We start from the raw sequence: 20,361 nt of genomic DNA on the forward strand, positions 1-20,361 counted from the left end.
TTGTCGAAGTCACCAATACCACATTTTAAGACTGGCAATGGTAAGGTGGTGATGGAGAGGTAGCAAATAAGTGAATCTTATTTTTCTATTCTATAGCATTGTTTGTCTTTCCCAACTTTGATTCACTTCTGACAAATCCTTATAAATATTTTGCATATGTGTAACATAACCGTGGGCTAGGTACTCGTCTTTCACACCCCAGGATGCTATATGATGCCTCGTAATGCCGGTGACTTCGTCTGGCCAGAACCAGATGTGAGAGGTTCAATGAGGGAGATCACTAGTAAACAATAAACAGATTTTTGCTGAACAATAACTTGGTGGGAATTATGTACAATAGATAGCGGGTACATAACTTCGCAAACATTTGCTTTACAAGCATCTTCACAAACAATATCTCCAGGTCTTCTAGGCTTACTTGATTCTGCCCCCAAATTCCTCCACCTTCACCACAACCCAGCACAGTAATACAGTCCAGTAAGTGAGGATCCTGTTCTCAACTCGCAGTTCCACATCCTTTTTTCCTCCTAGGGGAGCTAGTTTGCCACTCTGGCCGTTAGTTAGCTTCTGTGTTTGCTATTGCCTTGGAACTACGGCCAAGGGCACTCTCTTTGTCTTTGTTATCTGTTCTGTTCTGACCCGTTACCACTCAGGACCATACTGTCCCAGGACCCATCTCCAGTACATCGCTCTGTCCTTCTGTCACTTTTTCTCATCCCTACTCCTGATCTGACTGTCCACTGCCTTGGTCTCCACTCACGACAAGGACACCAACATCATATGGCTCTGCTGATTAGTCAGACCTTAGGTCTGTTTTCACTGCAGGATCAGCCCAGTCTAACTTCCTGACAGGAAAATGTCTCTGTCCCTCCACTTTTACCCATCCCACTATGGTCTAATCCCAAACATTAACCCTAACTCTCTTTTCTGTTGGTCAAACAATAACGCCGTCATTAATAACGTACGTCACAATACACATTACAACAATACTCGTGTCTTCAAGGGGGAACGTAGGCAGTATGTCCATTTCCTTACATATGTGACACAACAAGGCCAGTTCTGCTTGAAGCCATCTGATTTGTCTTATAGGATACACATTTTAGCTATTAGTCAGGGGTATATTAAGGGGACAAGATACAATTGGTGCAACTTGTGCAGCCACACAGGAGGTAAGAGGGCCCATTTCAAACTCCAAAACAGCAAGTAGTAGCTTATGTCACAGACACATTATTGGACTACAAAGGGCCCATATACTATCTGTGCTTCAACCCCTGTGTATGTTAGTCTAACAATTACATCGAGATCAAACTATGATCAAAAACACAGAAAAAGTACACAAACAAATAAAAGAACATAGCAGAAAAAGCCATATTTTCCAACACAGGTCACAAAACTAATACATTTATAGGATGCAGCAGTGGGAAGGCAGCACAGGTGCAAATTCTGATGAACCAACTACTCAGAAACCTATCAAATCATGGAGACGAGTGGTTGTGTAGTATTAGGACTGCACATAGATAAGGTTTGTATAGGGCACTCGGATGTAGTGCACAGTGTCTGGTTTACAGCCTATTGATGACACAGATTTTATTAGATTAGGCGGGCTGCCTAGCACTAGATAGGTGAACCCCATAGGGACAGGCACCCTAGTTTATAAAGCCAACAAATAAATAAAGCATTCTGCATAAAATTGAAGAATTGTGCAATAAAATATATATAAATATACATGAGGCATTGGTCAATATTGTGGCCAAAATACGCAAGCTCACAACCCACGCCAAGGGTCCCTACACTAAAATCAAAAGCAAAAACACAGCAAAATGAAACAAGAAACAAGAAAAAAAAAGGCAGCGGTTGGACAAGATGACCCTGGAGGTCCCCTACAACTCTAACGTTTTATAATACCAACAAAGGTCACAAAACTGATGCATCCTGTTAGTGCATTAGTTATTTGACCTGTGTTGAAAAATATGGCTACTTTGGAAAATCATGGAAAAACTATGCATTTTTGCTGCAATTGCAGGAAAAAAACAGCAACATGTGAATGCAGCCATAGAGTAATCTACTATTATAATCCAGATGCATCAAATTACATCATAAAACAAATTAAAAAATGCATATTTAATTATAGAAATCTATACAGAAGAAGCATATTGATTTGGGACATAAAAGTAGTCAGATTAATTATACACTGATTTTGTATGAAGCCAGTAATGAATTATATTGTTTACTATGCTATATAGTCACTCTGTATATATCTGTATGCATTATTCCAAGAATATTGATAATGGCTGTGTATCAGGGGTGAATTAATATGAATGGCATTGCTATTCAGATTTATGGAGCATTCAGAGCAGAGGAATTCAGTGCCCCAAATTATCATGAATATTTATCTAGAAAACATTACAGATGCCAACTACAATAGATTCTTAACAGTAAATCAATCTTTTTTTCTCATTGTATGACTCTATTTTGTGCTATAAATAAGGTCATATAAAATGATGAGTTTCATTCAATCCACAATAGACACTGTACATGATCTAAGCAACCATAAACTCAGCACAATACAGAATGCTAGTGAGCCGGTTCTAGTATAATAAAAAAGGCAAACCTTATGGGCTTTTCTGATAATAAATATGTAAAAAGAATGTTATAAAAATGTTAGTGTCAGTTCTACAGATGATAACAACTCTCATAAACTGATGAAAGGTGCAACAGGAAATTATATATAGTGGGTACGGAAAGTATTCAGACCCCTTTAAATTTTTCACTCTTTGTTTCATTGCAGCCATTTGGTAAATTCTAAAAAGTTCATTTTTTTCTCATTAAACTACACTCTGCACCCCATCTTGACTGAAAAAATACAGAATTGTAGAAATTTTTGCAAATTTATTAAAAAAGAAAAACTGAAATATTACATTGTCATAAGTATTCAGACCCATTGCTCACTATTGAGTAGAAGCACCCTTTTGAGCTACTACAGCCATGAGTCTTCTTGGGAATGATTCAACTAGTTTTTCACACCTGGATTTGGGGATCCTCTGCCATTCTTCCTTGCAGATCCTCTCCAGTTCCCTCAGGTTGGATGGTGAACATTGGTGGACAGCCATTTTCAGGTCTCTCCAGAGATGCTCAATTGGGTTTTGGTCAGGGCTCTGGCTGGGCCAGTCAAGAATGGTCACACAGTTGTTCTGAAGCCACTCCTTTGTTATTTTAGCTGTGTGCTTAGGGTCATTGTCTTGTTGGAAGGTGAAACTTCGGCTAAGTCTGAGGTCCAGAGCACTCTAGAAGAGGTTTTCATACAGGACATCTTTGTACTTGGCCACATTCCTGTTTCCTTCCATTGCAACCAGTCGTCCTGTCCCTGCAGCTGAAAACAACATCCAAATATCATGATGCTGCCACCACCATGTTTCACTTTTGGGATTGTATTGGGCAGGTGATGAGCAGTGCCTGGTTTTCTCCACACATACCGCTTAGAATTATCACCAAAAAGTTCTATCTTTGTCTCATCAGACCATAGAATCTTTTTTCTCATAGTCTGGGAGTTCTTTATGTGTTTTTGAGCAAACTCTATGCAGGCTTTCATATGTCTTGCACTGAGGAGAGGATTCCGCCAGGCCACTCTGCCATAAAGGCCCGACTGGTCGAGGGCTGCAGTGATAGTTGACTTTGTGGAACTTTCTCCTATCTCCCTACTGCATCTCTGGAGCTTAGCCACAGTGATCTTGAGGTTCTTCTTTACCTCTCTTTCCAAGGCTCTTCTCCTACAATTGCTCAGTTTGGCTGGACGGCCAGGTCTAGGAAGACTTCTGGTGGTCCCAAACTTCTTCCATTTAAGGATTATGGGGGCCACTGTGCTCTTAGGTACCTTGGGTAATGCAGAAATTCTTTTGTAACCTTGGTCAGATCTGTGCCTTGCCACAATTTTTGTCTCTGAACTGCTTGGGCAGTTCCTTGGAGCTCATGATTCTCATTTGGTCTGACATGCACTCTGAGCTGTGAGGTCTTATATAGACAGGTGTGTGCCTTTCCCAATCAAGTCCTATCAGTTTAAATCAACACAGCTGGACTCCAATGAAGAAGTAGAACCATCTCAAGGAGGATCACAAGGAAGTGGGCAGCATGTGACTTAAATATGAGTGTCTGTGCAAAGGGTCTGAATACTTATGACCATGTGATATTTCAGTTTTTCTTTGTTAATAAATTTGCAAACATTTCTACATTTCTGCTTTTTTCAGTCAAGATGGGGTGCAGATTGTACTTTAATGAGAAAAAAAATTAACTTTTTAGAATTTATCAAATGGTTGCAATGAAACAAAGAGTGAAACATTTAAAGGGGTCTGAATACTTTCCGTACCCACTGTAGGTATCAGATGTATGTTCATAGTAGAGATTCAATATGAATCAAATTCATGTAAAATTTTTAGGAATTCGCTCTACCAATGAATTAGGACTATCTGCAATTTGGTTTGCATTAATCGCCTAAAATTGCTGCCTCATATTTACACATAGAGGAAGATTACATCTGCCAGGATCACATGACCTTGGGCAGAACGAACAGTATATAGGCCTTTTGCAGTCCAATAATGTATCTTTGACAGAAGCTGCTTGCTGCTTTGGAGGAGGAAGTGGGCCCCCTTACACCTCTTGGATCCCTGTGTGGCTGCATAGGTGGCACCAATGGCATGTCTGTCACTGGCTATAATGCATTTCAGTTATCAATTTACATGATATAGCACAGCCAATAAGGAGAGATTATCATAGCCAGGTTAAAAGCAGAAGCAAGAAATGGAGCAGTCATTTTGTGGTGAATCTGGATTGTGAGAGTACATCACAGATCACAGCTTAGCCGTAGAGAAAAAAAAGAAAGTCTTAAAAGGCTGAATAAACTGTACAGATATGGACCTGATTCATCAAGTACGGCGATGTTCATGCCGATCTTGATGAGAAGGTATGCTGGAGTCAGACTCTCCTGATTCATAAACCAGGACTGTAGGAAGAGTGGCTTTTGTGTGCACCTGACTACAAAAAAACCTACTACAGCACTTTCTGAAGTAAGATTTGTGGAGTAGCGAACGTCGCTGATCGTCACACCTGCTCATGGGCAGAGTTGTGGCTCAAAATCTCTTCAAAGAATGCGCGTCTTAAAGTTGCTGACATGACAACATCAACAGGACCTTACAATATTCATAATCAGGGTCATCCTGGGCCTAGTCTCATGTGTAAGTCCCAGACCAGCATAAAGATGCAGCATGCAGCAGCGTAAGTAGACACGCCGAGGAACATACGAGGGCAAGCAAGCAGTGGTAGTGAGCTGTGAGGTGAGTATTATTTTTTTTCTACATCTTACATTTATTATGCCCTGGCATCTCTCCAGACCCCAAAGCATAATAAGGGACATTCAATTTACTAAGAATAAATTGGCTTCTCATTCAATTCCCCTATGTAATCTGCTCGATATGGCAAATTCGAATCTCAGCAGATGCACTCACCTGTAGCACCAACCTATTTGCAGTTTTAGTTATAGCTATAACTATATACACTGCTCAAAAAATAAAGGGAACACTTAAACAAAGAATATAACTCCAAGTAAATCAAACTTCTGTGTAATCAAATTGTCCACTTAGGAAGCAACACTGATTGACAATCAATTTCACATGCTGTTGTGCAAATGGAATATACAATAGATGGAAATTATTGGCAATTATCAACACACACTCAATAAAGGAGTGGTTTTGCAGGTGGGGACCACAGACCACATCTCAGTACCAATGCTTTCTGGCTGATGTTTTGGTCACTTTTGAATGTTGGTTGTGCTTTCACACTCGTGGTAGCATGAGACGGACTCAACAACCCACAGAAGTTGCTCAGGTAATGCAGCTCATCCAGGATGGTACATCAATGCGAGCTGTGGCAAGAAGGTTTGCTGAGTCTGTCAGTGTAGTGTACAGAGGCTGATGGCGCTACCAGGAGACAGGCCAGTACAACAGGAGACGTGGAGGGGGCAGTAGGAGTGCAACAACCCAGCAGCAGGACGGCTACCTCTGTCTTTGTGCAAGGAGGAAAAGGAGGAGCACTGCCAGAGCCCTGCAAAATGACCTCCAGCAGGCTACAAATGTGCATGTGTCTGCACAAACGGTTAGAAACCGACTCCATGAGGGTGGTATGAGGGCCCGACATCCACAGATGGGTGTTGTGCTCACAGCCCAACACCGTACAGGACGCTTGGCATTTGCCACAGAACACCAGGATTGGCAAAGTTACCACTGGCATCCTGTGCTCTTCACAGATGAAACCAAGTTCACACTGAGCACATGTGACAGACGTGACAGAGTCTGGAGACGCCATGGAGAGCGATCTGCTGCCTGCAACATCCTTCAGCATGACCGGTTTGGCAGTGGGTCAGTAATGGTGTGGGGTGACATTTCTTTGGTGGGCCGCACAGCCCTCCATGTGCTAGCCAGAGGTAACCTGACTGCCATTAGCTACCGAGTTGAGATCCTCAGACCCCTTGTGAGACCATATGCTGGTGCATTGGCCCTGAGTTCCTTCTAATGCAGGACAATGCCAGACCTCATGTTGCTGGAATGTGTCAGCAGTTCCTGCAAGATGAAGGCATTGAAGCTAAGGACTGGCCTGCCCATTCCCCAGACCTGAATCCAATTGAGCACATCTGGGACATCATGTGTCGCTCCATCCACCAACGTCACGTTGCACCGCAGACTGTCCAGGAGTTGGCGGAAGCTTTAGTCCAGATCTGGGAGGAGATCCCACAGGAGACTATCCACAACCTCATCAGGAGCAAGCCCACTCCTTGTAGGGAGGTCATACAGGCACGCGGAGGCCAAACACAATACTGAGCCTCATTTTGACTTGTTTTAAGGACATTACATCAAAGTTGGATCAGCCTGTAGTGTGTTTTTCCACTTTAACTTTGGAGGTGACTCCAAATCCAGGCCTTTATTGGTTAATAAATTTGATTTCTATTGATGATTTTGTGTGATTTTGTAGTCAGCACATTTAACTTTGTACAGAACAAAGTATTCAATGAGATCCAAGGAACTAGTGTGATTGTCGTATGGAGTCGGGAAGGAATTTTTTTCCCCAATGTGGAGCTTAGTGTTTGCCACATGTTTTTTTTTTGTCTTCCTCTGGATCAACATGTTAGGCTAAGGGTTGAACTAGATGGACTTAGTCTTCCTTCAAATTTAAAAACTATGTTACTATGTTACTATGTTACTTCATTCATTCAGATCTAGGATGTGTTATTTGAGTGTTGCCTTTATTTTTTTGAGCAGTGTATGTGTACATTATCAGAAAGTGATTAAGGCCTGAATGCATTAAGATTGGCGCTTTAATCTCCATTGCCAATGAACGGAGTGCTGAAGTAAGATGTGATAAATTCATTTAGAGGCATGCATCTCTTTAATAAATTTGATGCAGCTTTCAACTTCTGTGCACCAGTGCTAAAAATGCATGCCAGCAATAGGCTGGAGTAAATCTCTGTCGAAAGTTAAGCCACTTTTGTTGCAAAAATCAAGATGAATTTGTTTGGGGATGTTGCCATGCCTTGTCCTGCTGTTATGATAGTGAGGCAACTCACTTGGGAAAAAAAGTTACAGCCTAAAAACTGAAACTAACCCTGCCAGGTCTTGTACAGGCTGGAGATCCTAGCCCCACAGTTTGTAGTGGTTCCTGCATGAGCTGAGAAAGCCCTAACAACAGACTAGACAATGGCAACTCGGACATATGCTGCCTGAAAGTCCCTCGAGCCCTTCATGTTCCTCCTAATGAACTGGAGGGCAGAGAAGTGTAAAGAACCTACAGAAGAGAAAGTGTGCTGAAACAGAAAGAGATCCCAGAGTGAGTAAAACAAACCACAAAGTGCAAAATAAAGGTTTAAGTACATACTGTTAGAAAATATGCCTCCTATTTGCTAAATAGAAGATAGGCGCAGAATAAAGAACATAAACAGCAAAGCGATAAACCATAGCTGGTCTTCCATTGACTGTCTTAAACTACAGCAATATGGCTAGACATCCAAATGAGACTATCACCAGCAGGAAATGCCAGCAGGGGGAAAGTTTTTAAAGCCGCACCCAATAGGTGACAGGGCAGACAAATGAGTAAATGAAAACACCTGTTATCCTGAAAAGACTGAAGCAAGTATAACAGAATTTAAACACAATGACAAAAGTTTTATCTGTTGTGGCTCGGCGAACAGAGAAGCTGACCACAAAGCACAGGCTCAAGAGTTCGAACCCATACGCATGACATCCTGCTGTGCTCAGTCCACTTTTCTAAAAATTGAAGGAGCTGGCCTGGACTAGTGTAAAATTGCCAAAAGTTACAAAATATTGCACAACTTAGAGTTGAGCCAAAAATTTGTGACAATTTAAGCACTTTACAATAGAATTTTGGCAAAAACTGCTTGATTAATTGGGAAAAAGTATTTAAGATTCCATCATAATTTGTTGGACTTTTCTGTAATGTTTTGCATGAAAACTCCTGCTTTCATTTTTCTGGACTGACATTCCAGTCTACAGTCCCAGTGAAAGTCACACAAGTGTGAAAAAAAAAACAAATCCCAGTTTTAATTAAAAAAATGGTTTAATGGTGAAAAAAAAGAATAAATCATCACAAAAATAACATATATTTGGTATCACCACATTCTTAATAACCTAACTATAAATCTATATTATCATTTATTTTTCACAGTGAATAGAGTAAAAAGTAAAATATAGGCAAGAACTACTGATTTACTGATTATATTCATCTTGCCTCACAAAAAAATTAAATGAAAAGTGATTAGAAATGTCTATTTTATCCAAAAACAAAAATGAAACCTGATAGAGCTCTGTGCTCAGAGAAATGAAACAGTTATGGTTCTCAAAATTTGACACCAAAAAATAACGCGACTCTTACCAAAAAATTAATGGAAAAAAAACTATGCATCCAAAAATAGTACCAGTAAATATTACAGGTTATCCTACAAAAAAAAAAAACAAGAAATCAAGAATTCACACAACTTTGTCTACATAAAAATTAAGTTCTGGATATCAGAATACAGTGACCAAAACTTGACCAAAAGCAAAACATACAAAAAAATTGGTATTTTCATGAGCTAATCAACCCAATTTATTAATTTATTTATTATACTTATCGGGGAACAGTGTTTTAGATTTTTGTTCATTTTACCTCCCAAAGAGTATAATAAAAAGTGATCAAAAATTGCATGTACCACAAAATAATACCAATCAAATTACAACTGATTGTGCAAAAAACAAGTCATCATTCAGCTCCACTGATAAAACTGAAAATTGTAAAACAGGGCTTTAAGAATACAGCAATACAAAACAACTGATTTTTGACAAAGGGTGTATTTATTGTACTAAATAGTAAAACATAAATAGCACTATATAAATTTGGTATCTCCATATTTGAACAGGCCTACAGAATAGTTAACCCATTTTGTTTTTGCAGCACAGTGAAATGGTGAGTTATAAAGGCCAAAACTGGCTGCAACACCAAGGGATTAACAAGAATAAAATGTAATCAAGGAAATTATTACCAGTAAATACACTAAAATTTACCAATAAAAACTAAACATATAAGCTATAAAATAATAATGCATAATAATGCAATTCTACAAATCAATTCTGATTTCCTAATTTTCTGTAAACTCATTGCGAATTTCCAAAATGTAAACTTAAAATGAACAACTCTGAACAGCATATATTAGGGAAAAAAGATTTCCTGGTGGTCTGCCAATTTTGACAAGTCCTTGCAAGATCAGGCATAAGCTACTAATCAGGATTAACACACATTGTCACCTCTGTAATTTCTGCACGAGAAAAAGCATTGTGCATTAAAGGGATCTGAAATCTCTGTAAAAAGTTTCTTCCTAGATCAATAAATGTCAAAACAGCATTTTCATCGGATCATCATAGGATTTCCAGATTACAGCAACAATCAGCAATAAGGTAATTTAAAGTACTTCATTGCTGTATTTCTTTAAAGGGTTACCAATGGAAAAAATAACTTTCCCTGGGGAACTTGGATCTGTAAAAAACAGTAAACTAAGTTTTAATCACCTGCAGTGATCAAGTGACTTGAGCAGTGTATCATCAAAAAAATCTGATTACAAGCTACTCAAGTCACCTGAACGCTGCAGTAAAATCACAGCCCCAATACGCTGGGAAACTTCTTTTTAACCCAGAAACCCTTTAAGGGTCATCATTACAGTGCTAAGATGTCTGAGCTGCAAGGTATTAAAGAGGATCTCTGTCATAGTATCTCACATATAATCTACATACATGGTATATTTGCTTTGATTTTAGGAAGGTCTTAGTTGTTAATCACTGTGCTCGGGTCCGGAGAGAGGAGATGAATCAGAATATTGATGAATCATAAGCACAAGAATCACGAATCAAATCTCAAAGTGGACGAATTTTAGGAAATTTAACTTGAACTCGATCCTCTGCGGATTGATCCACTCGTGTCCACTGATAAGTCACAATAGTGAGATAAGAACAAAAGTCTTAAATATTTAAGCCTGCTTTATATCTGCACATTCTAAAAAAATGTGTTTCCATATATTTTATGAAGTATGACTTCTATTGTAACAACTGTTTCTTTTTACCTTAAAATTACTATAAAGTTTTATTTACTTTTTTTTTACAGTAAAATGTGTTAAAAATTAAAGTTGAGCTAAAATATTCTACTATTATGTCTTAGGTACCTAGAGGAAAATAACATTGATGAAGCATGTAATCTTGAACTGCAACTGCATCTAAAAGTGTGGCCAAATAGACCTTCCTAGATAAATGCCATTGGCCTTCCATGGGTGGTCAGTGCATTGGCCGTGTCGTACAACACTGCTGCTGCATCATCTGGCTCTACTGAAGACTAAAATTGTCAACAGACCACTCAATAGTCTAGAATTACAAATAAATCACTGTGAAATGATCTAAATCACTTTCCTAAATCACCCTTTAATTCAAATGTCGAGTCACATTTCTGGTGTTTAAAATCTGTGTAGTGCCAAAGTCTTCTTAATCTCTGTAAGCCCTTTTGTTCTGTAGATCTTTAATTTTTTGGAAGATCATAGACCATTTCACTAATAAGGTCTGCTTACATGTGCCTAACACTTAAAAAATATATTACTTGCCCCTGTGCTCATCAATAGAGAATAAAATTAAGTATTCTACTATGTAGCAATTGTAATATAATATTTTCATGTATATTATCAAATTTTTGTCGTAACAGATGAATTTTTGGTACGTTTTGAAGTAAATATAAATGCTGTAACATAAAGCTATCACTGACAGCTGGGTTCCTAGCAGGGGCCATGTGCTACAGGGCTTGGCCTCCATTATCAGACAAATTTCACTGACAGACGTCTTCTATTAACATAAATTTATGCAGGGTGGTCAGAAACAGGGTGACTAAATTAATGACAGCGTCCACGGAAAGGCATTATTTCAGTCGTACATGGAATGACTTATTTTAGCATTAGCTATAATACTTTTTCCTGAACTACATTTATCACATCAAAAAAGATAAGGGCTGTAATCATTGTTCAAATTCAAAATGAGGAATTCTCTCAGTACGTCTGCTAAGAAAATGTAATTTAGGAATGAAAAGATTTTCATGTGACATAAAATAATGCCTGGCCTAATTTTGCATCAAATGGATTTTACGTTTTGAATGTCATGTATTTAAGTAATTCTCAGTTCTGATTTGAATCTCTTTAAAAATATGCTAGTTAGTTCTAAGGCAGATTGAGAAAAAATGGTTTCTTATTTAATGCTGATAGCCATGGGGATGAATATATTTCCCACAATCAGAGCGATTTACTAGGTAAAGTATCAAAATTAAGCTAAATTTATGTAAGACTGACCATGGAAGCATGGAAAACATTCATACAATTTGCCAGGAATGTTACATGCTCCCTAAGTCATTTTAAGGTGGGTACTCCAATAGAATTGGGAGGACACACATTTACACCAATATATACTAAAATGTCAAAGATTTGAGATCCATTTTTCTTGATACTTTTAAAAACTGCCAAGGTGGACATACTAAATAAATTAGAGATGAGTGAATTTTTGAAATTTGAATTTGCGGACAGCCAATTTTCCCCTCATAATTCGATTAGCGACAAATAAATTAGCAGGAATTTCAATACTGTAAAGCTTCTAATTAATTGGAAAATACATGTGGGGACAGAGGAGAGAGAGAGAGAAAACCTCGCTGACCATAAGAGCATACACTTTTTCTGGCGAGAAAAAGAGAGGATCCAGCTGACAATAAAAATTTACACTCTACAGGAGAGAGAGGACCCCATTGATCATAAGTGTTTACATTTCACAGGTGAGGGAGAGGTTCCTGCTGGCCATAAGAGCTTAAATTTTACAGGAAAGAAAGGACTCTGCTGACCAAAAGAGCTTACACTCTACAGGAGAGAAAGAGGATCCCCTGACTACAAAAGTTTACAAATTACAGAAGAGAGACTTGCCCAATGATTCTAGAGATGGAAAACAACTGTGTCGGTTGATCTGTGATGGGCCAGGTAATGAACACCACTTTACAAGGTGTCGTAATCTGTAAGATGTGATAGCTGCAGGATATTATGGTAAAGCTGGAACGACAACCCAAAATTACATTAGCCTGCTCTTTGATGCTTCAGTAGTGTGGGAAATGGTGCTGGGCAAGTTCTTTTTGAAAACCACGAGTAGATACTCTGTGGATCGATCCGCTCAGTTTTAGTTAGAACACATCTTTGATTTTTGGCAAAGTCTCCTTAGTAACTTTTCTCCAGCTTTTTTTTTTACAATTGTTAATAATATTAGTTTTCCAACCTTGATACCTAAAGAGAAATATCTAGAACCATAATGTGAGACAGAAGTAACTCTCATCATGTGTAAAAAAAATAGGATAAGGCTACATTCACACATCCATGTAAATTTTTGCATCCTTGAAAAAGAAACTGTTTTTCATCCTTGTTGCATCTGTTTTTTCTCATCCATTTTTCAGTAGTTCAGTCTACCTGAAGAAGGTAGACTAAACTTTTTTAGCCAATGACTCTTAGTAACTGATTAGTGAAAAACAGATGAAACACAAAAAGTATGTCTTCCATTTTTCTTATGTTTTATACAGATCCTCATGGAATTGAATGACCGAGTCTGATCTACAAGACGGTTGAGAATGAAATGTGCTTTAAGTCTCAAGAATCAGACATAGGTATATATTTTAAATCTGATCTGTGTATGACTCAATAAAAACTCTATGGGTCCATGTGAAGTTCAAGAAAAAAATTGGACAGCACACAAAAATGAACAGCTGATGTGTAAATGCAGACTAACAATGAGAACTTGTGTTATGATGACAACTATTTTATTATACTGCTTAATATTTTTTACAGTGTACTTTGGTTAGAAACAGTTATGCAAAAGGCCACATTTATTAATTGAATTACCAATAATTTGATTTTCTATTGCTTTATATACTGTGTGTTTTATTTGTCTCTAATCATACAGCAAAGGGTTATTCAAGTCTCTGTCTTCAATAGCTGGGATAGGAATAACTGCTTCTAGGTCCCGGACAAAAAAGGTAAGGTTACAAAAGCAGCTGAACAGAGCTGCGCTATACTGTTTATGCAACTTGGGACTTACAACAACAGTCTAACTCATTTTTCTATGCTGTTTCCATAACTCTCATTAATGTCTATAGAATTATGCAAACAGCGAACTATATCTCTTGGTGGACAGAACACAGAAGCAGTTATTCCCTTGTCAGAGACAAGAATAAATTTGGCAATAACCCTTTGATAGAATCTAGTGGTTTCCATCATGCTTTTCTGTATTCTTATTGGAAGGAAAAGCACAGTCTTCAGCGTTATTCTAACCTTCAAAAATGTCACAACCCCAATGAAACCTATGAAAGTGAATAGCATTTATGAGGATAGAGGTGTGATCTGTTATAAAAAGAAGCCATTTTATTAGTGTGAACAGAGTTTAAAATGATGTTTCAAGAAGAAGGGTCAGCCAAGCTAAAAAAAAATATGGTGTGAGAAACTTTTAAAGTGGGAATAACTCTACAGCATCCTTGCACAGTGAGAGGGATAACATGGTGAATTATTATCTTATTGTAATCAAATATTATTTAATTACACAATAAATGAAGTAAAAAAGTATAAAACAATTGTTAACTGGAGTCTTTCACCGTAAATTTACACTTCAAACTAATCACATAGCGTTGTAGGAGATGGAGCAACAATTTTAATTTCTTGCCCTCAAACAAAGAACTTTAATGTTATATGGAAATTAGGGTGTTCAGTGCACCACTGGTGTGGCTAAATGCAGCAGTGCACATACAGTAATTAAATTACTGCCACTCCTTGTATGTTGATTTACAGAAGTGGCTTTCCCAGAGCCAGTGCTGTATGAAAATACACCTCTGTTATGTGTGCACTATCCCTGTGCAGGAAAGTGCACACAAATCACTCTCTCCTCACTGATGACAGTCCTCTGATATAGCTGTGTAGCGATGTCAGCTGCAAGGAAAGATAGATGAATGTGCTCACTCCTACATTGAGGTGATAGCAGAGAAGATGAGATGTCAGCAGCAAGGACAGAGTGATTTGTTTGCTCTCTCCTTCACTGAAGTGATAACAGAGGACATGAATAATATCAGAGCAAGAAGAGAGTAATCTGTGTGCTCTCTCCTGGACTGAAGTGATAGCAGAGAAGATGAGGAATATCAGCAGCAAGGAGAGAGTGATTTGTGTGCTCTCTCCTGGACTGAAGTGATAGCAGAGAAGATGAGGAATATCAGCAGCAAGTAGAGAGTAATCTGTGTGCTCTCTCGGGGACTGAAGTGATATCAGAGAAAATGAGGATTATCAGAAGCAAGGAGAGAGTAATCTGTATGCTCTCTCCTGCACTAAAGTGATAGCGGAGAAGATGAGGCATATCAGCAGCAAGGAGAGAGTGATTTGTGTGCTCTCTCCTGGACTGAAGTGATAGCAGAGAAGATGAGGAATATCAGCAGCAAGTAGAGAGTGATTTGTGTGCTCTCTCCTGGACTGAAGTGATAGCAGAGAAGATGAGGAATATCAGAGCAAGAAGAGAGTAATCTGTGTGCTCTCTCCGGTACTGAAGTGATATCAGAGAAAATGAGGATTATCAGAAGCAAGGAGAGAGTAATCTGTATGCTCTCTCCTGCACTAAAGTGATAGCGGAGAAGATGAGGCATATCAGCAGCAAGGAGAGAGTGATTTGTGTGCTCTCTCCTGGACTGAAGTGATAGCAGAGAAGATGAGGAACATCAGCAGCAAGTAGAGAGTGATTTGTGTGCTCTCTCCTGGACTGAAGTGATAGCAGAGAAGATGAGGAATATCAGCAGCAAGGAGAGAGTGATTTGTGTGCTCTCTCCTGGACTGAAGTGATAGCAGAGTAGATGAGGAATATCAGCAGCAAGGAGAGAGTGATTTGTGTGCTCTCTCCTGGACTGAAGTGATAGCAGAGAAGATGAGCAAAATCAGAAGCGAGGAGAGAGTGATTTGTGTGCTTTCTTCTGCACTGAAGTGAAAATAGAGGAGATGAATAATATCAGAAGGAAAGAGTGATTTCTGTCTTTTCTAATGCACTGAAATGCTAGCAGAGGAGAGAGACGAACAATGTCAGAAGTGAGGAGAGAGTAATTTTCAAGCTCTTTGCTGCACAGGGACAGGGTGCACATGATAGAGGTTTATCTTCAGACAATAATGTTGTTTTGGGGGTCATAGAAGAAGAGATTTGGAAACAAAAAGAATAATTTTCATTGTTGTTCCATCTCCTATAAGGCTACATAGTTGGATTGAAGTGTAAATTTGGGGTGACAGACTTCCTTTAATATCAAACCTTCAATTACATTTAAATATCATTATGTTTCTCCTTTAACTCTAACCAGTGATGCTCTTTTTCTAAAGTGGAAAATTAATTTCCCTGTCCTTTTTTAACAAGGCTGTGTTAATAATTTTAGAGATGGCATCCACAGTAAAGTACTAAGTAAATTAATGGGATTTCTAAATTAATTTAACATATGCTTAATCCTTAGTGGCCTATCTACTTGTATTGAGGAGGACCAATATTATATCAGCCTCAATTCTTATGCAGAGTTGCAAGTCTTCAAAGACATAATTATTTCCCAATGATACTCCAAGGCCATAGATTTAGAAGCAATTGGGATTTCCATTGATATACATATGATATGAAGTGGTAATATTGTAATCTAGAAATCAGTCAGTTTTTTAAAATGATACTTACCAGTTCCGGCTTCTACATAGGGCACTCTGCCCTATACCCCAGCTCCCTCTGCTTTTGTGCAGGGCGAGTTACTATAATACCAGGTTCACATCTCTGTTACCATATTCCTAGGCTTTTTTATGCTCAGACCCATAGTAGCCCCAATACAAAATAAGTGGGTAGCTAGGCTACTCTAAATACTTAAGCAAACTTTTGCTATTACTATAGCACACAATACATGTTCTGTTAAAGTGTTCGTAAACTTTTGTTACTGTAGACCTTCTTTCTTAATAGGATTATTTTATTTCATACTATCAATGGTGGACACAGAATCCTAGCTTTTCAAATAGTTTTTTCAGTAGCTGATGTGATGTATTATGAGGAGTAATGTTCCAAACAACAAATTTATTAGAATATCAGAGGTCATATTAGAGTTCTGTGGCCAGCATACATGTACTAAGACTATAATTTAGTGTTTTCATGTAATTATGGAAAATTTTAGTTACTTTAAATATTCTTGTGCGAGAAGTTTTCTCATGTATACCCTTCATGTCACAACTCGATGAATAAACAACACTTGCAATTAATTAAACACACTTGCTTTTAGTTAGAAAATACTAAAAAAGTACATAAAAAAGCAACTTTTAACCTTTTTTATTCCTTTTGATATTGTGCGTGATATTAATAAAAATGCTCTCTTACAGTTGCGTGGAATGATTACAGCTACATTTGATTTATTACTTGGCATTGGTTGGTTTAATGAGCCAGATTCTGTGATTAATTGGAAGAAGAGAGTTGGTTCAGGATAATTTCTACATTTAATGTTTTGGTTTATTTTCTGATCATACAATTGCACAATTTCTCTATAGTGTAGTGTAGATGAAATGAGGCTTATTTTTCAACATTAAAAGGAGAATTACATACTTTCAAGAGAAAAAAAAACAATAATTAAAGTAATGCATAAACAGCGCACTTGAACATATCTGGAGTAAACCAAAAAACATATGCCAAGATTTTCATATGTTAGCAAATATGTACATTCTATATCTTACAATGGTTGTTAATTATTGTAATCATCATCATTACTATTTAACATAAAAATGCTAAGTGAGAGCTCTTCCTCTTCACTAGAGCACACAATCTAAATGAATTATTATAAAGTAAGCATAAGTGTCTATATCCATAAGTAAAATGAAACTCTATTCATAAAGTCACACTAGAACAGTATGGAAATGACAGATTGAGCAGTTGATATAAATGTCTTGCACCCTACCGGGCAAAATAAAAAGAAGCAAAAAACACCAATTAATTTTTGTGCTACGATTCGGCAGTAACGATTGTCAGCTATTAATTTTAATTTGCGTTGGAGTATGGCCAGTATGGATAATGTAGAAGCAAAGGCTCTTCAGCAGGTGACAAACAATAGTGATCATTACTGGTATCCATACTGGTTTCCATACTTCACCAGTCACTTTGGTAAATGTGTCACCACTGTGTCTCACTTATGATAAGTTTTGTTGTAGTCAGTAAGCTATTACGGAATTTGGAATACAAGCACCATCAAAAGTGGTGAGGTCAAATCAAAACAATAACTCTTGAATGTGGGATGTGTCAATTTAGCTGTACACATTTGGTGGCATGTCGTTAACAGCTTTAAAGAGGTGTTCCTAACTAGGACATGTACAGTAAGGCTTATCCACAAAATATGTCATAAATGACTGATAAGAGAGATCTCCAGAAGTTCTGTACATAAGAGGAAAACATTTATTATATTCTAATGAAGTTCCATTTTTGGTACCATAACATTTTTCTTACATTTTTAAAGGTGTTAACCCTTGAATGCAAAAAAAAGCTTTTTACAGCTACTGCACACTCTCCAGTAGCATAATATTAGCTACTTTACTGATAGACCACTAGGCAGCATGAAGGAGAGGGACAGAGTAGGAAAATTATTGAACATGTCAGCCTACTATTGAATGCAGAAGTTAAACCATGGAGATGATTGAATTTTTTCAATCTGAATTCACCAAGTTTGGTGAAGTTTTCTGAAAAAAATTGACTCATGGCGAATATATTTGCTGCAAATCAAAGGTACTCTAATTGCTCTGAAAATATGTGTATAACACTCTACGGTCTCCTAGGTCTGAATCCAAACCCTTTAATATCTTCAATGCAAATATAACCTTAATAAAGTAAAAGTGATCTCAACAGCCATAGAAACCAATGGTAACTCAGCAGCAACCAACAGCCCATTTAATAACACAGTACAGTGACAGACTTTTCATGTTTTTTAAAATTAAAAATGCTCCACAAATTATCTCCTTAGTCATTTGGGATCAGGCAGACCATTTTGTGCAGAACATGACTCAGACTGACAATGTCTTTGGAGTAAAATCATATTACTGTGACTGCAACAAGTGATATTCCATCTATTCTATAATACCCTCTATTTCCTCTATACTAATATTGAGACCTGTGTTTGGTCGCACTTCTGCCAGAACAGATTGTGCCAATGGTGGTGGTGGTACTACTGCTGCTGCTAGTGGCTCACACATTCTTTGCCATAGTATGTTTTTTTATGTTTTACACTACTTTGTCCAGTGCCGTTGTCACTTTTTCTTCCATCAAACATTTTGTACATGACTATTCACTATTATCTATTACAATATTTTCAACCCCAATTATTCAACCTTTGCCAAGAAGGACAAAATTAGAAATAGTAGGTAGGTACACATACAGAAATCAGGTGGCAGCAGATCAGGATAGAAATAAGGGGATCAGGCAAAATTCGAATTTGCCTGTTTGCAGAAATTCTAAGAATTTAGTGTCCCTTTATATGTTTTGGGGGTCCCTACAGGTGCAAAAGCATAACGAATGTAAAGAAAAATATATATACTTATACTCACCTTCCGCTTATCTCTTCTGCAGCTCCCTGCCATTGTCCACACCTCCATGCTCCTGTCACAACGCATCTCCAGCACAGTGTTCACTCTAGGTTGAGAAGTCAGGCCGCAAGCAGGCCAGAACTTCCATATGCGACTAGGCCCCAGAGTATGCGCAGTCATAATAAAAATAAAATTGAATTCCACTTTAATAAATTCACTCATCTCTAGTGGAGCGTGTATGGTTGTCAAATAACAAAAAACTGTTGTACAAAAACATACATACTCAGTTAAATGTCAACATTTTTTTTTTTTTTCTATTTTGTAAAAATAAAAATTCAACCACCTTCCCAAAAATGGCAAAATAAGAAATGTAGGTTAAGTACATGACTTAAAATCTCCTGCAACAGGGCACTGTATTTATTTGGCATGTGTACACATGTAAATTTTGACTGTAAAACATATTCAAGAAAAAAAAATGCTTTCAACACAATACTTTGTGAGGTAGATAGTCACAGTGACATTTCTGGATCTTAGGGGATTTTCTTTTGTAGTTTAAAAAACAATTGATTACCGAAGAAATGCAAATATTCAGTACAGTTACTTGACACAAGCAAACATACCATCTGACACTGATTTCGGATTTTTTCTCTACAAACTAATGTGCTGTCTTCCTTTTGCTTTCTAGTGCATTAAGAATTAACAAAAAATGTCTCTCTCACTGCTGTTAGCTCCTCATCTACAGAGGGTGCGGAAAGTATTCAGACCCCTTTACATTTTTCACTCTTTGTTTCATTGCAGCCATTTGGTAAATTCTAAAAGGTTCATTTTTTTTCTAATTAAAGTTTACTCTGCACCCCATCTTGACTGAAAAAAAAACAGAAATGTAGAAATGTTTGCAAATTTATTAAAAAAGAAAAACTGAAATATCACACAGCTGGACTCCAATGAAGGAGTAGAACCATCTCAGGGAGGATCACAATGAAATGGACAGCATGTGACTTAACTATGAGTGTCTGAGCAAAGGGTCTGAATACTTATAACCATGTGATATTTCAGTTTTTCTTTTCTAATAAATTAGCAAAAATTTCTATATTTCTGTTTTTTTTCAGCTAAGATGGGGTGCAGAGTGTACTTTAGTGAGAAAAAAAATGAATTTTTTAGAATTTACCAAATGGCTGCAATGA

At 37.7% G+C, this 20,361-nt stretch overlaps 1 protein-coding gene across 2 annotated transcripts in view; it reads right to left on the bottom strand.

The window, feature by feature from the left end:
• The window catches only part of GRIN3A (glutamate ionotropic receptor NMDA type subunit 3A), an 847,513-nt gene that overhangs the window by 734,785 nt on the left and 92,367 nt on the right, over positions 1–20,361 (bottom strand). The window lies entirely within an intron of this gene.

The sequence above is a fragment of the Phyllobates terribilis genome, unplaced genomic scaffold (assembly GCF_046119375.1).
Source record: "Phyllobates terribilis strain yellow unplaced genomic scaffold, ASM4611937v1 Scaffold_1__5_contigs__length_1240528914, whole genome shotgun sequence".
NCBI lineage: Eukaryota > Metazoa > Chordata > Amphibia > Anura > Dendrobatidae > Phyllobates > Phyllobates terribilis.